Here is a 17500-nt window from a genome sequence, read left to right as displayed (position 1 = left end):
AATAATAAGAAGAGAGTAGTGATATTCTAATTTGATGAAATAAACAAATAAATATTTATCATATATTTATATATATATATATATATATATATATATATATATATCTATATATATATATATATATATATATATATATATATATATATATATATATAGTATATATATATATATATATATATATATATATATATATATATATATATACGTATGCCTTTTTTGGAGGGATGGGGGGTCTATCACAATCCTCCAATTCGACTGGGTGGTATTTATAGTGTGGGGTTTTGGGTTGCATCCTGCCTCCATAAGAGTCCGTAAATTCTCTTACTATATGCGCCGTTTCTAGGATCATGTTCTTCCGCATGAATCCTGGAGCTACTTCGGCCTCTAGTTTTTCCAGATTCCTTTGCAGTTTTTGAATCGTCCTTAGTGTTCCTATGATTATGGATACAATTTCCACTGGCATATCCCATATTATTCGATTATAAGGTCCTGATACTTATCGATTTTCTCCCTTTCTTTCTTTTCAACTCTGGTGTCCCATATTATTACTATTATTATTATTGTATGCTGGAAGTAAACCCTCTTTTAAACATGTTTTTATCAAAGTGATTGCTGCCTCAGCTGCATTAATTTTATTGGAAAAAAATTTCAGTGGGGTAGTCAAATTTTGACTACGCCCACTGAAATTTTTTACCAATAAAATCCAATCGTTTGACCTAATTGAGATAAGTCAACCTTCGGTGCGTTGCTCACCAGTTTAAGCAACAATGAGAAAGCAATAATTAGAAAAATAGAGGAGAACCTGTATAAAATTAATGCAGCTGAGGCAGCAATCACTTTTAATAAAACATTATTATTATTTATTATTATTATTATTATTATTATTATTATTATTATTATTATTATTATTATTATTATTATTATTATTATTATTTTGCTATTCTCCTGAAACTTTTATTTTTGAGGGTTTGGAACGTTATCACTTCTAACCTTGGTGGAACCACACTGGACGACTCACCAGAAAACAATTTGATTCATTGCTCTCTATACATTTTCTCAACCACAGTTCTGGCATGTCACTTTCACATGACATAATGAAAATAATGTTTACTTCCCTCGAAATGAATCTATAGGAATGTGACATTTCACTGGTCGGAAGGTTACCTCTTGGAAAACATTTGGCGTTGCCGTCGACGTAAATTACTTGTGTAAAACTATAGTTAACCTGTTCAGAGTCGAGAACTGTTACAGTAGACTTTCTGGTGGATCTATATGTATTTGGAAATCTTTTGGATGCAAATACTCCACAGCTTACAAGGCCAAAATGTGGATAGGTTTCCATCGAAACTGAAACTCGCCTCTCTCCGGAATGTATTCTTTCGTGAAAGGATACATAATAATATATCACCTGTATGTTTATATAGCAATCTGAGTCACATGATGATCTTCGGATCTCCCAAGTCAATGCATGTCTGAAACCGTTCGCTATTTCACATTATATTATGCTGGACTGGATTATGCATATATCGTTGCTCTCACAGAATGCGTTCTCCCTACCACTCTTTCAGAGCTCGTGGAATCGGTTCTTTCACCTGGACTTTTTAAAATGTTATTCCTCACAGACAATTCTCCTTTTGAGTATTTCCTTGTTGCACCTCACAAGCGGACATCAATTAAACGGAGCAGTCCCTAAACACTGGACACCTCACAAGGGACAGTGGCTTATCAAGCAGAGTCTCACGTAGGCGAAGAAAAGTACATCATTTGCCTTTGCAACCCGATTATATTACCCGCACTTTTATTCACAACCGACTCGGTCAGTCTTGAGTGTTCAACTGCCACCTTCCTCTTGCCCCCCCCCCCCCCCCCCCACCCCCCTTTCCCCCCAACCACCATAATCTGTAGCCTGGTCAGTATGCAAATTCCGTCGGGTTCATTACGCCCTTTCCCAAACATAAAACACACACACACACACACACAGTTACCTACATACTATACTAAGAAATCACAATAGTAATCACGTGATTTTGGTTAATAATTGAAGCCACTGGGAAAAAAAAAAAAAAAAAAAAAAGACAGATTTCCAATTACTTTCGTTTATTTAACACATTTTCGGGGGCACAAACATGTGTTAAATACGCGAAAGTACATGGCACTCTGTAATTTCTTTTATTTTTACTTTCCCAGTGGCTAAAGCTAATGTATATATATATATATATATATATATATATATATATATATATATATATATATATATATGTATATATATATTAGCTGAAATTAAAAGAAACCAGCAATTTCCAAAATTATGAGAACGGTTTTAATTACTTGTCATATCGTTATCTTGAAAGTACAGAAACTTTTAAGAGGGAGAGCTCTTAATATGAGCGGTGTTGTATAGCTGAGAGTAGGTACAAAGTAATTTATCAACATATAACCCTAACGCAAATTGCTACCACCTGTTCGTCTGCAACAATGCCTTGTCTTTCTTCCCACCAAAATTAAAAGATGGCGACCATTTTGAAAAAATTTTCATCATAGGAGGCCTATTGAAAATTACTTTTACCCATTGTTGCCAAAATGTATTATTTGTGTGGAATGGCTATTACTTTAATTATGACATATATTAATGGGGTGGGGGGGGGATCACATCATCTTCTGGGGACGCAGGGGTTGAGATGAGGCCGAAGCTTGTATCAGCGAACGAAAAACCAAGCAGTGATCCATGTTTTTTTTTTTTTTTTCCGGTCAAAATAATAAGATGAGAGTAGTGATATTCTAATTGATGAAAATAAAAATAAATATTGAAAATGTTTAAATAAATATTATTATGTAAATATATATATCTATATATATCTATATATATATATATATATATATATATATATATATATATATGTATATATATATATATATATATATATATATATATATATATATATATATATATATATTATAATATATATATGTGTGTGTATGTGTGTGTGTGTATATATAGTATATATATATATATATATATATATATATATATATATATATATATATATATATATATATATATATATATATATATATATATATATATATATATATATATATATATATATATATATATATATATATATATATATCGAGCTACATTGTCCTTTAATATCTAATTTGCTCTACCTCAGAATTAATATATTTTCATATATGCTTAGCCGAAGGGGAATTTTTTACACGATAATAGATTTGCCTGGTCCCAGGCGCGAACCCAAGAAGCCATTCAACTCCAGGACATCAGTGGAAGCTTTTACCTACCTCACCACCGCGAGAAGCTATAAGTTTATGTCGTCTCTCACCCTCAAATACCTTTCATGCTCAGGTAATTCGTTGGTTTGGAGACAACATCAACCCACCTCAACTCTGGTAGCGTTGTAGTACTTATGACAACACGTAGCCATTATGTAAGTCATATCATATTACCGTGATTCATATACATACATCGAGCTACAATGTCCTTTAATATCTAATTCGCTCTACCTCGAAATTAATATATTTTCATATATGCTTAACCGAAGGGGAATGTTTTACACGATAATAGATTTGCCTGGTCCCAGGCACAAACCCAAGAAGCCATTCAAATCCAGGACGTCAGTGGAAGCTTTTACCTACTCCACCACCCCAAGAGGCTATAAGTTTGTGTCGTCTCTCACCCTCAAATACCTTTCGCGCTCAGGTAATTCGTTGGTTTGGAGACAACATCAACAAAAAATTCCCCTTAGGTTAAGCACATATGAAAATATATTAATTCCGAGGTAGAGCGAATTAGATATGTATATATATCATATATATATATATATATTATATATATATATATATATATATATATATATATATATATATATATATATATATATATATATATATATATATATATATATATAGTATGTATAGATATATATCTATATATATATATATATATATATATATATATATATATATATATATATATATATCAATTCAAGCTACAAATGTCCTTTAATATCTAAATTCACTTTACCTCCCAAATGATATATTTTCTTAAATGTACCGAAGGGAATTTTTTAGTTGATAATAATTTCGTCCCCCCATGGGATCGAACCACCGTCCAAGTGGACGGGGACGAAATCAGGACAGTCAGTGACGCTATCCAATCAGCCATTTGGAGGTAAAGTGAATTTAGATATTTATTAAAGGACATTTGTAGCTTGAATTGATATATCTGATCACGGTTCGATGTGATATTATTCATTATATATATATATATATATATATATATATATTATATATATAATATATATATATATATACTATATATATATATATATATATATATGTATAGCTTTATATAATTATAGAATATATATATATATATATATATATTATATATATATATATATATATATATATCTATTTATATATATATATACTATAAAATCTCAAAAGTAACCACGTGATTTTGTTTACCAGCAAAAGCCACAGGGAAAATTTTTTTAAAAAGAAAAGACAGAGTGCCAAGTACTTTCGTGTATTTAACACATCTTCGGGGCACAAAGTAATACAAAACGTAACAACTATTGAGCAAGAAAGCTCTCACAAAAGCAAAGTGGAAAAGAATTATATATGTATGTACAATAAGGCCATTACAAACAGAAATAACATTCGTCCAGATTACCCAACCGCTTAACACCCCAACAAGTCAAAAGAAAAAAAAAAGAAAGTAATTGCCCAATGACCCAATTACTTACAGAAGAGAAAAACACTGACTATGTCAACCAGTTTTATAAAACAACTGAACTCACAATTATGAATAGTAACAATAATAACGGCACTAACAACATACCTAAAACACAAATAAACAAAGATAACTGAATGAACAATACTATCAATATGAAATACATAATAAAGGATTTTGACTAGTACAAAACCTTAAGGATAATGTTAAAACTCACAAGAAATACATAAAAAGGAACTTGACAAATACACCACATTAAAGAATAATGTTAAAACTCTTCACTATTTTATCTATGATAAGATTGTCTAATTTGTACATACCAGGGCTCAAATTTAAATGTTTTCCAGAATATGTCTTTATAAAAGCAGATTCAATTATATTCCTACTAACATAATCGTTACAAAATAAAATCTCTTTTGCCTCTGTCCAATTAATCGCATGGTTAACATTACTAAGGTGAATTAAAAGGGCACTAGAAGTCTGTCCTGTTCTAACCGAATATTTATGTTGATTTAATCTTGTAGACAAATCTTTCCCAGTTTGGCCGACATATTTCTTATCACACCCCTGACAAGGAATTGTATAAAGGCAGCAGGTAGATGAAAATGGGGAGTTCTTTATCAGTATATTACAAACCGTATTTGAGCTTTTAAAAACTAATTTTACATTAAAAAATCGAAGTACCTTAGGCAAATCATAAAAATTCTTGTGGTATGGTAAAACTAACATGTTATGGCATGAAAAAGGTTCTCTAACCCTATCTGAATAAAAAGTACCCTTGGCCATTTTTAATGCCTTGTCTATAAAAAACATTGGATATTGAAGTTTTACACCTATGTCACATATTTTTCCTATCTCTTCATCTAAAAACTCAGAACTGCATAATCTTAAGGCCCTCAAAAACATCGAAGAAAAAATAGATAATTTTACTTTACTATGATATATATATATATATGTATATATATATATATATATATATATATATATATATATATATATATATATATATATATATATATATAGATATATATATATAACTATATGCTAATACCACAGGAAAATGGTAGGCAGAAATACAAGCGCTTTCGTCTTAACTAAGACAGTGTTAAGGAACGATTGAAATACAGTTTGAAGGAAAGTTATCAGGTAAACAAAAAGATAAATAATACCAGATGGTTAATTGTCTAAAAGGTACAAATCAAAGAGATAATCAAGGATTATTGGATATCACACGGTCACAAACCTAAACATAGATTTAACCCTAACATAAGCTACAACGTATCCATATAGTCTAAAACATGTAAAAACTAAATATATTAATTTTGTTGCTTATATTTATCGACAACTTTTTTCATTATGAAGGCATCGAGTTTAAATAAACCAAACTTAAATTTAAGTCATGGTTTATTTAAACTCGATGCCTTCATAATGAAAAAAGTTGTAGATAAATAAAAGCAACAAAATTAATATATTCAGTTTTTACATTTAAGTCTTGGTTTACTTAAACTCGATGCCTTCATAATGAAGAAAGTTTTAGATAAATATAAGCAACAAGATTAATATATTCAAGTTTTACATGTTTTGTACCATTTGGATACATATTCTGGACCATATGGATATATATATATATATATATATATATATATTATATATATATATAGATATATATATATAATGTATATATATATATATATATATTATATAACATAATAAATCTAATATTATATATATATATATATATATATATATAATATATATATATATATATATACTATATATATCTATATACGTATATCCACTTCGAGACTCGTGCTGATATGATTATTTTCTAAATGATAGACTGATTTATTTTCACATATATTTTATCTGATCTTTGTTTTCTACGGAAATTAGCTTAAAAGAATGATATTCGTATTGAGGCAGGAGAATAATACCCCAATTAAAGAGATTAAAGAATAAGTAAAAATATTATTACAAATGATAAAAGTTGGTAAAAAAAATAATAAGAATGGTATAAATTTGAAAATAGAAAATTAATCCTCGTCCATAACTTTAGGTCACGAACTGAAATGGTTTCGGAGTTGCCAATGTCTGATTCCCCCTGAACTATCTACATACGTATTTCCAACTACCGCTTCGCAGATTACTGCTGTCAATGTTTAATGACAGCCAAGCAAAAGCGAAATTCTATACCTCGACGGCCAGCATCTGGCTTCACATGGACTTTCTCTGCTCGTCAATGTATTCCAGCGTTTTCGAGCAGGGAAAACATTAGGATATTGTCTTCGTGAATATTATCACTGTGAGGGTTCTATTGGTGTTGTTTTTATTTTGGCGCGGAGATATGGAAATAACAACTGGATGTATATATTTATACCAAAGTATGAACGTTGGCTAATTATTGTCCATTATTAAACGTAAAATAGGAAAAAAAATTATCCGGAGAATTAAGAAGACTCAATGTGAAATTAATTCGAATGATGCAGCCAGCTTATTGAACAGGTTATGTTCAAGGAAGGGTCTATTTAGCATTATTACTGCAATTATCGTTTGTTTTCCTATCACAGTCATCCTATTCGCCTGGATGGTTTTTATAGCTTCCTGACTCTTTGGGAGTTCATCACTTTTCTTTTCAAAGTTGTGCCCTGTTTCCAGAAGCACACACTCTCCTGCGTGAGTCCTGGAGCTACTTCGGCATCTAATTTTCTCAGGTTCCTTTTCAGGGATCTTGGGATCGTGCCCAGTGTTCCTATTATCATGGGTACAATTTCCACAGGCATATCTCAGATCCTTCTTATTTCTATTTTCAGGTCTAGATACTTATCAATTTTATCTCTCTCTCTTTCTCTTCAACTCTGATGTCCCATGGTATTGCGACATCAACAAGTGATACTTTCTTCTTGATTTTGTCAATGAACGTCACGTCTGGTCTATTTGCACGTATCACCCTATCTGTTCTGATACCATAGTCCCAGAGGATCTTTGTCTCATCGTTCTCTATCACTCCTTCAGGTTGGTGTTCGTACCACTTATTACTGCAAGGTAGCTGGTGTTTCTTGCACAGGCTCCGGTGGAGGGCTTTTGCTAATGAATCATGCCTCTTTTTGTACTGGTTCTGTGCAAGTGCCGGACATTCGCTTGCTATGTGGTTTATGGTTTCATTTTTCGTATTGCACTTCCTACATATGGGAGAGATGTTATTTCCATCTATCGTTATTTGGACATATCTGGTTCTTAGGGCCTGATCTTGTGCCGCTGTTATCATTTCTTCAGTTTCCGTTCTTGAGCTCTCCCCTCAGTAGCCATTGCAACGTGTCATCGCCGGCTAGTTCTTTAGTCTATCTCATGTATTGTCCGTGCACTGGTTTGTTATGCCATTCCTCTGTTCTGCTTGTTTTTCTCCTGTCTCTGTATATTTCTGGGTTTTCGTCTACTTTTATCAGTCCTTCTTCCCATGCACTCTTGAGCCAGTCGTCTTCACTGGTCTTCATATAATTATTGCCCCAGTGCTCTGTGTCTCGATGTTGGCGCCGTCCTCTATGCTTAGTAGTCCCCTCCTTCCTTCCTTTCGTGTTATGTATAAGCTGTCCATATTTGCTCTTGGGTGTAGTGCTTTGTGTATTGCCATGTTTCCTCGTTTTCTGGTCTATGCTGCTGAGTTCTGCATTCGTCCATTCCACTTTTCCTTCGCTGTATCTGATTACTGGCATTGCCCATGTGTTTATGGCTTTTATCATATTTCCGGCGTTGAGTTTTGACTTGAGTATCGCCTTGAGTCTCTGCATATATTCTTTCCTGATCGTGTCCTTCATCTCTTGATGTTTTATATCCCCTTCCATTATTCCCAGATATTTGTATCCCGTCTCATCTATGTGTTTGATGTTGTTCCCATCTGGTAGCTTTATCCCTTCAGTCCTGGTTACTTTGCCCTTTTGTATGTTGACTAAGGCACATTATTATTATTATTATTATTATTATTGTTTGTTAAGAAATTCACAATTCCGTGAAAACAAATTGTTTAAAAAATATCCACAATTATATATAAAAATATATTTCCATGTAAAAATATAAAACAAAGACTTTCGAACACTTGAACGGTGTTCCTCATCAGTGTGACGTTGACCATGTGAACCCTGATGCTCTGCTTCCTCTTCCCCTCTCTCTCCAGATAGCCGACGTCCCAGCCGATGTTTCCGGCTATGGCACCTATGCAGTGCAAGCAGGAGCAACTTCGCAGGTTCGGAGATCGAGGAGGTTGGCGCAACTGCCTGTTGAGATTGGGATTACGTAAAACACGAACCAGCACTTCGACGATGGGCTGTTATTATTTTCTCGCCCCGCCCACCTTTTTAGATGCTCTTCGGAGGGAAACTACCCTCTTCATTACATTTTAACGTCACACTGATGAGGAACACCGTTCAAGTGTTCGAAAGTCTTTGTTTTATATTTTTACATGGAAATATATTTTTATATATAATTGTGGATATTTTTTAAACATTATTATTATTATTATTATTATTATTATTATTATTATTATTATTGTTATTATTATTATTATTATTATTATTATTATTATTATTATTATTATTATTATTACTACTACTACTACTTGTAATTGAGTTTTTATCCAAGGCGCTGTGTGACATTTGAGGCATCAGAATATACGTCTACTTTTTGAAGCCAAATTATCTCCCTAGTACAAAAAAATATATCTTTCTCAATGCCTATTCTGTACCGTTTTAAAGCGCAAAGACAAACAGGTATTTTTAAGAAAAGAATATGCGCAAAAAATATGAGGTGAGATTGTGAAAGCCACGTGTTTAAACGAAAATATATATAACTGCAATTACCTATATCATCATTAATATTAACTTCACAAACAAAAGTGGGATATGCAATGTTTTTGAGATGATTTCAGGTGGACGCATAAATTAAATGAACAGTTCGGTCGCTCTAGACATTTTCCATTTATCAGCACTTCAAACCGGAGTGTAGTTTTTTGGAGAAATTTATCATCCAAGCAGCGTGGATTGTGCAATAAAAACAAAATGAATGTATTATAGCAATGTTCTTCAAATAATGAGTTTATTGGCCACTGGTGGTGATAAAAATTCATCAGTTCACTGGTTTTCTATAAACAAGAATATATTCTGTTTTTCGCTTACTCGGGTAGTAAGCCTACAACTATATGTTGTTGTTACTGTTGTTGTTCTTGCTGATGTTGCTCTTGTGTAAAAAAAAAAAGAAAAAAAAAACCTATGGAAAAGCATAAAAAGGTCTGATAAAGGTGTTTCCTGTTGAGGTAAAGATACAGGAATGTTAGGATAGGATGTTTATGATATATTTATTGGATTGAAAATGTAAAAAAAATATATATTATGCCGATCAGTACAGAACAATTATTTCTGATAAAACAACATATTTATTTTAATTTTCGTTGGTGAAACAACGTGCTATTTGAAAGTAGATTTTAGTCACGCTCCGAGTAAGCTGGAGGTCAAATCACTTCTTGTTCTATTATGTAAAGGCCAACATCATCTCATATTTAAGAGTTGTTTGTTGTTAATGCTTGCTGTTAATTAAATCAATACGTTAAACATTCCACATAAACTGGGCCATTCATTTACGTAAACCGAAGATAAAGACTTCCAACGTGTGTTAGCGAACGTGTATTAGCGAACAATGAATTCTTCTTCTCTTTGTTTACACATTTTCGTCACACCTCCTAGTTCATCTTTCTATTAGATTTATGTGCGGTGGTTTTGAAGCATTTAAATAAAAATCACTTACCACCTAGAAAAGAGAAAATATCTGAATCAAATATCACCAATTTCTTTTTCTTTCTTTTTTTTGTAATGAAAGGTCAACAGAGAACTGGTAAAACGTTCTTTGTTATCACTGTCATTGTAATCGTTCTTTTGTTCAGTTTTGTATTGATATCTCTAAAGCGAGTCTGAGTGATCAACATTACTTTGTCTGCATTTCATTTCCTGAAATCTCATCATAATTCAACATTGCATGATATGATTTTGAATTGGTTTCTGACTTCAGTGCAATGAATGACTCGATTGAAATCGATAATCCCGAACCACCAGTTACGGTTCTAAACACTGAATCTCTCTCTCTCCTCTCTCTCTCTCTCTCTCTCTCTCTCTCTCTATATATATATATATATATATATATATATATATATATATACTATATACTATATATATATATAATATATATATAGTATATATATATATATATATATATGTTATCATATAATATATATATGTGTGTGTGTGTGTGTGTGTGTGTGTGTGTATGAATATTTGTGTGTTGCGTGTGCACGCATTCCTTAAGTAATGCTAAAACAATGTCATATCTTCAACATAAATAACAGTCAGTTTCAAATTGAAAATAGACATCCATTCCTTTGTTTTTACTTTCTTTTTGCCTCCTATTAGAGATACAAAAAAATTAACAAAAGACCTATTGATCTCTTGAGTGCTATTTTTTTCTGTTTTTACTTCTTTGTGTTCTGCCCGTAGAGTCAACCATGCTTTGTATCCGAGAAACCCAGATGAATCTCTGTAAGTTCATTTATTAACCAAACAGCTTCTTTAGTTGTCATTCAAAAGCAAAGGGACGCCATCAAATTACGTTTCCCAGTCATTAACATCATCAACAAAAACATTAATAACTGAATCTATTTCATCTTTCCCCTGATTCCTAGTTCCTCATTGGACGAGTGAGTTGCCTACTCCCCTATCAATCTGGTAGCCCGAGTTCGCTCCCTGCTGCTGCCAATGTTGAACCAGATCAATTTATTTCAGGTATTAGAAATCATTTCTCGATATAATGTGGTTCGGATCCCACAATAAGCTGTAGGTCCTTTTGCTTAAGGGGGCCGGCCGGCTAATGCCCTTTTTTAAGGACAGGACTTTGATATTCATACCACTTAATAAGGTGACTTGGGACATCTCCAAACCGCATATGATTTTCGCCTCTGACCTTCGGTTTTTAAGTAGCCAATTGGTTCCTAGCCACGTGAATAAAATTCTGATCCTTCGGGCTAGCCCTAGGAGAGCTGTTAATCAGCTCAGTGGTCTGCTTAAACTAAGATGTACTTAACTTTTTTTACCCCTGTTTCCTGATGGCCCAATAAACCGAAGAATTGAAGCTGAAGAAAATTTGGCGGCTCATTACATAACCATTAACATAAGCTGAAAAATATATAATCAGGGGGATTATTCCTTACCAGGATTTCCCGGAAACAAGAGTACAAGAATTTTATTGATCTTTTCAAAATTTAAGCAAAACTTTATTTGTAACTTTATAATAGAATTATCTTACAAGGAGGAATATTCCCCATAATTCTCGCTGTGGGCAGATAGACAGATAAAACCATAGCTAAATTTTGATGCTGAGAGAGAGAGAGAGAGAGAGAGAGAGAGAGAGAGAGAGAGAGAGAGAGAGAGAGAGATTACATGTTTCGTCATTGCTGTAGCCATTCATTGACCTCCTGTGGCACTACTACACTATATATATGTATATATATATATATATATATATATATATATATATATATATATATATATATATATTGTATATGAATAAAGAATGATTTGATTTTGAGAGAGAGAGAGAGAGAGAGAGAGAGAGAGAGAGAGAGAGAGAGAGAGAGAGAGATTGCATTTGTTATCAAATCGATTTGAAAAAAAAAATCATGGCCGTCTGAAAGGCGGCACAAGACCTTGTAACTTCTTGATACATTACGAGAACGGTGTCAGTAATGCGTTGAGGCAAAATCTTTACATCCTATACGAGATTTCCATGTCGGATAACAGAACGTTAAGGACCCTTAAATGCTCTGAATAAATGCGTAGTGCCCGTGACAAACCAAACGCCACGAGTTTTTCAATGCAATTACATCAAAGGTAAAAGCATTTAGAGAACCCTTAGTAAAATTGCCTCAATCTGGAAAGGAAAACACAGACATCTAGCATTTTCAAGTATGCGTAACTGCAGAGTGGCATTTATTCACAATGTATGAGTATGAAAGTGAGAGAGAGAGAGAGAGAGAGAGAGAGAGAGAGAGAGAGAGAGAGAGAGAGAGAGAGAGTTACCCCGGCAGCAATTTGAGTAATGCAACTGGAATGGAAATAGAATTTAGTCTCTCTCTCCCTTTCCTTCTCTAGATGTAAATATATATATATATATATATATATATATATATATATATATATATATATATATATATATATATATATACATATATATATATATATATATATATATATATATATATACTATATATATATATATATATATATATATATATATATATATATATATATATATATATATATATATATATATATCAACAGGCGGAGGTTTCTCTAAACCCAACTATACAAAGAAGATGCAACGTTTCGAAGCCAATCAGCAGGCCTCATTTTCAAGCTTGAAAGTAACAATATCTAATTAGTACAATAAAATTAAGCTACAATATTAAAATACACAATGTAAGGTACAATAAAACAATCACAGTTAAAATTACAAATAAGGACCAACCGTTGAGTGTGAAGACAGAGGAAGGACTTACAAAAAACGTAAACAGTTCACGAGTGGTAAAGAGGTTTAGACGTGGCATGGGTGTTCAGTGAGGGGACCAGTTTTTTAATAAACAAAGATTCATTAATTGTTAAAACCTTGTGATTGGAAGTTCTGCCCAAAACTGTAAAGTCCTTGTACTGAATAGAATACCTACATTTATCGGAATGATCCCTTATGTTGGAAAATTCGGGATTCGAAAGCTTAGTGCCAGTTCTATAGCTGACAGCTCTATGACTGTCAATTCGGACCTTAAGTAACCTGTGTCGATCCAATATAGGTTCCTCGATTACATCGAGGACAAGTAAATTTGTAAATAACACATGAGGTCATCAATGGATCCAAACGGTCCTTGAAGCTGAAAAGGCTACCGATATTCAGTGGGTTTGTGGGTATAATTTTGATTTTCATGGCAGGGAGATGACCAGATATTAAAGCGTGAAGTTCCTTATAAAAAGTTGTATTGTGAATAAAAGGAAGGCTGGCATAGAACGGTAATTTAGGAACGTGAGGAGTAGGATGACGTGGAACAAAAATATTATTTAAAAATTTGGGGACATGCTTAAAGATCAACTGGGTGGGAAAGCAGTTGTTGTTAAAATATTTTTGCAAGAACGTGACTTCATTGTGAAAAGCTTGCCAACTGGAAGACAAAGCAAAGCATGGTTAATAAGACATTAATCTTAAAATCAAGAGCACAAAAACTAAAAATTTGTACCAAGACCAGTGAATGTCTTTTTTCTAAAAACGGAAGTTGAGAAGCCATGAGAGGAGCGTGTAATTAAAGGTCCACAAAGATAATGTTCCTATCTGTCCTATCTTAGCGTCTTATAATAACGCCAATTACAAACTCGCAAAATATCTAGTTCCCATGCTTGCCCCTTGGCTGTAAATTCTTATAACCTAAAGAATATATACGAGTTCAAAAATTCCATTATTGCTCAGGACTCGGACCTTATTATGGTAAGCTATGACGTAGTGTCTCTATTTACAAATGAGGGCCTCAGAACCACAGAGTTGTAAACGCCACCCCCACCAAAATTGAGTTAGGAGCACCAGTAGATTTGGCAACGTTTCCTCTGTCTATTTGTTGCATTTCTATGCTATTCAGGAGTTTCAAAAAGGTCGAAATCCCTACTCGATTTTGTCTAGATGAATGAACGTTGTGTCGCGCGGAGGTTACAGCCTCATTAGAACTCAGTTAGATCCACAAGGAAGCACGTGCGCAGTGAGCCAATGAGTGCGTGCGTCACTAAGCCGGTAGTCAGTTCTAAGCCAATCAGCGTTTTTCCCCATAAGGCGCCCGTAAGTGTCGGCCAATCGCCGCACAGTTTACAATCTCCGCTATTGTTTACATTCCCCACATCCCCTTATTTTCAAGTTCTTTAGCGGTTGTACAGTATTTTCATGGTGTGTACAGATTAAAATATTTGCTTTTCTTAGAGAAGTAGTTGTGAGTGTAGTGGTATTATTTTTCCATAATTTTTTGTGTTTGATTATTATTATGATATTGGTGATGATTATTTTAAAGGCTAAACATTATGATGATGGAATGTTATCATGGTCAACATCATTATTACTAATATTACCGTATTATCATTATTATTTTCTATTATCATTAATAATATTATTATCAATACTCCTATTATTATTATTATTATTATTATTATTATTATTATTATTATTATTATTATTATTATTATTATTATTATCATCAGTATAACATCCATAATTGTTATACCACGAAAGTATTTTCATGGTGAGTACACATTTTATTATCATTATTATTATTATCAATGTACTTAAGAAGCAGACACTCTCTCAAGCATACTTTATTAAAAGTAGTGGCTACTTCAGCAGCGTTACACTTGTAGAGATTCTTCTCTATTTTGCGAATAGCGGCTTTTTCCGTGCTACTAAACAGGCTAGTAGAGCGCCTATAGAGGTCATGGTCAAATACAGGGTCAAAATAGGTGTATATATTTGAATTTTACAGATAAACTATGATACCATAGTCATCAAAGTCATTAACAATTTTTTTATCCTTCTCTCTCTCTCTCTCTCTCTCTCTCTCTCTCTCTCTCTCTCTCTCTCTCTCTCTCTCTCTTAAAGCGAGCTTTCGTCTGGAGCTGCCAGACATCCTCGGGCTGGGAAGAGAGAGAGAGAGAGAGAGAGAGAGAGAGAGAGAGAAAAAATTGTTAATGACTTTGATGACTATAGTATCATAGTTTATCTGTAAAATTCAAATATATACACCTATTTTGACCCTGTATTTGACCATGACCTCTATAGGCGCTCTACTAGCCTGTTTAAGTAGCACGGAAAAAGCCGCTATTCGCAAAATAGAGAAGAATCTCTACAACTGTAACGGTGCTGAAGTAGCCATTACTTTTAATAAAATATTATTATCAATATTATTAACCAATATTACTGTATTACCATTATTATTGATATTATTTTATGTATTATATTTTTTAATATTATTATTATTATTATTGCTATTATTATTATTATTATTATTATTATTATTATTATTATTATTATTATTATTATTATTATTATATTATTACATCTATTGCTGTTATAACACGAATATAATAACACTTTATTATCCTTTTACACATTTAATTATAGTTTAAGTGCTGGTTATGAACAAAATATACACAAATGTGAGGGGTTAGGCGAACATTTTGAATGCTAGCGCACAAGCGCACCCCACAATTTTTTTTAAATTTCACTAAAAATTTATAAAGGTAAAAATTGGCGTTTACCACCTTTTGGTTCTGAGGCCCTCAAATAGACCTGTACAACAGACCATTGATATTATTTTATGTAAGCTTTTTCCTACGGATGAATCTCTATCGGGTTCTGTAAGACTGATTTTAGGAAACATTTAGATCTAGCGGTGCGGGACACCGTTTTTGTTTTTAATGGTTGTTCTTACTCGCAAATTGATGGTATGGCTATGGGCTCTCCTCTTGGACCGATCTTTGCCGGTACTACTATCTTATAAACGGTATGTTGACGACACGTTTGCACTCTCTAGAAGTCGGTTTGACGCCGAGAGGTTTTTAACTTTCATCAACTCATTTCACCCTAACATCAAATTCACCATTGAACACGAAACCAACAATCAGCTGCATTTTTTAGATATTTTAATTACACGCTCCTATCATGGCTTCTCAACTTCCGTTTTTAGAAAAAAGACATTCACTGGTCTTGGTACAAATTTTTAGTTTTTGTTCTCTTGATTTTAAGATTAATGCCTTATTAACCATGCTTCACCGAGCCTTTGCTTTGTCTTCCAGTTGGCAAGCTTTTCACAATGAAGTCACGTTCTTGCAAAAATATTTTAACAACTCCTTTCCCACCTAGTTGTTCTTTAAGCATGTCTCCAAATTTTTAAATAATATTTTTGTTCCACGTCATCCTACTCCTCACGTTCCTAAATTACCGTTCGATGCCAGCCTTCCTTTTATTCACAATACAACTTTTTATAAGGAACTTCACGCTTTAATATCTGGTCATCTCCCTGCCATGAAAATCAAAATTATACCCACAAACCCACTGAATATCGGTAGCCTTTTCAGCTTCAAGGACCGTTTGGATCCATTGATGACCTCATGTGTTATTTACAAATTTACTTGTCCTCGATGTAATCGAGGAACCTATATTGGATCGACACATAGGTTACTTAAGGTCCGAATCGACAGTCATAGAGCTGTCAGCTATAGAACTGGCACTAAGCTTTCGAATCCCGAATTTACCAACATAAGGGATCATTCCGATAAATGTAGGTATTCTATTCAGTACAAGGACTTTACGGTTTTGGGCAGAACTTCAAATCACAAGGTTTTAACAATTAATGAATCTTTGTTTATTAAAAAAACTGGTCCCCTCACTGAACACCCATGCCACGTCTAAACCTCTTTACCACTCGTGAACTGTTTACGTTTTTTGTTAGTCCTTCCTCTGTCGTCATACTCAACGGTTGGTCCTTATTTGTATTTTTAACTGTGATTGTTTTATTGTACCTTACATTGTGTATTTTAATATTGTAGCTTAATTTTATTGTACTAATTAGATTTTGTTACTTTCTAGCTTGAAAATGAGGCCTGCTGATTGGCTTCGAAATGTTGCAACTTA

Source organism: Macrobrachium nipponense, chromosome 4, assembly GCF_015104395.2.
Source record: "Macrobrachium nipponense isolate FS-2020 chromosome 4, ASM1510439v2, whole genome shotgun sequence".
NCBI classification, from domain to species: Eukaryota; Metazoa; Arthropoda; class Malacostraca; order Decapoda; family Palaemonidae; genus Macrobrachium; species Macrobrachium nipponense.
This window is presented reverse-complemented; position numbering follows the sequence as displayed.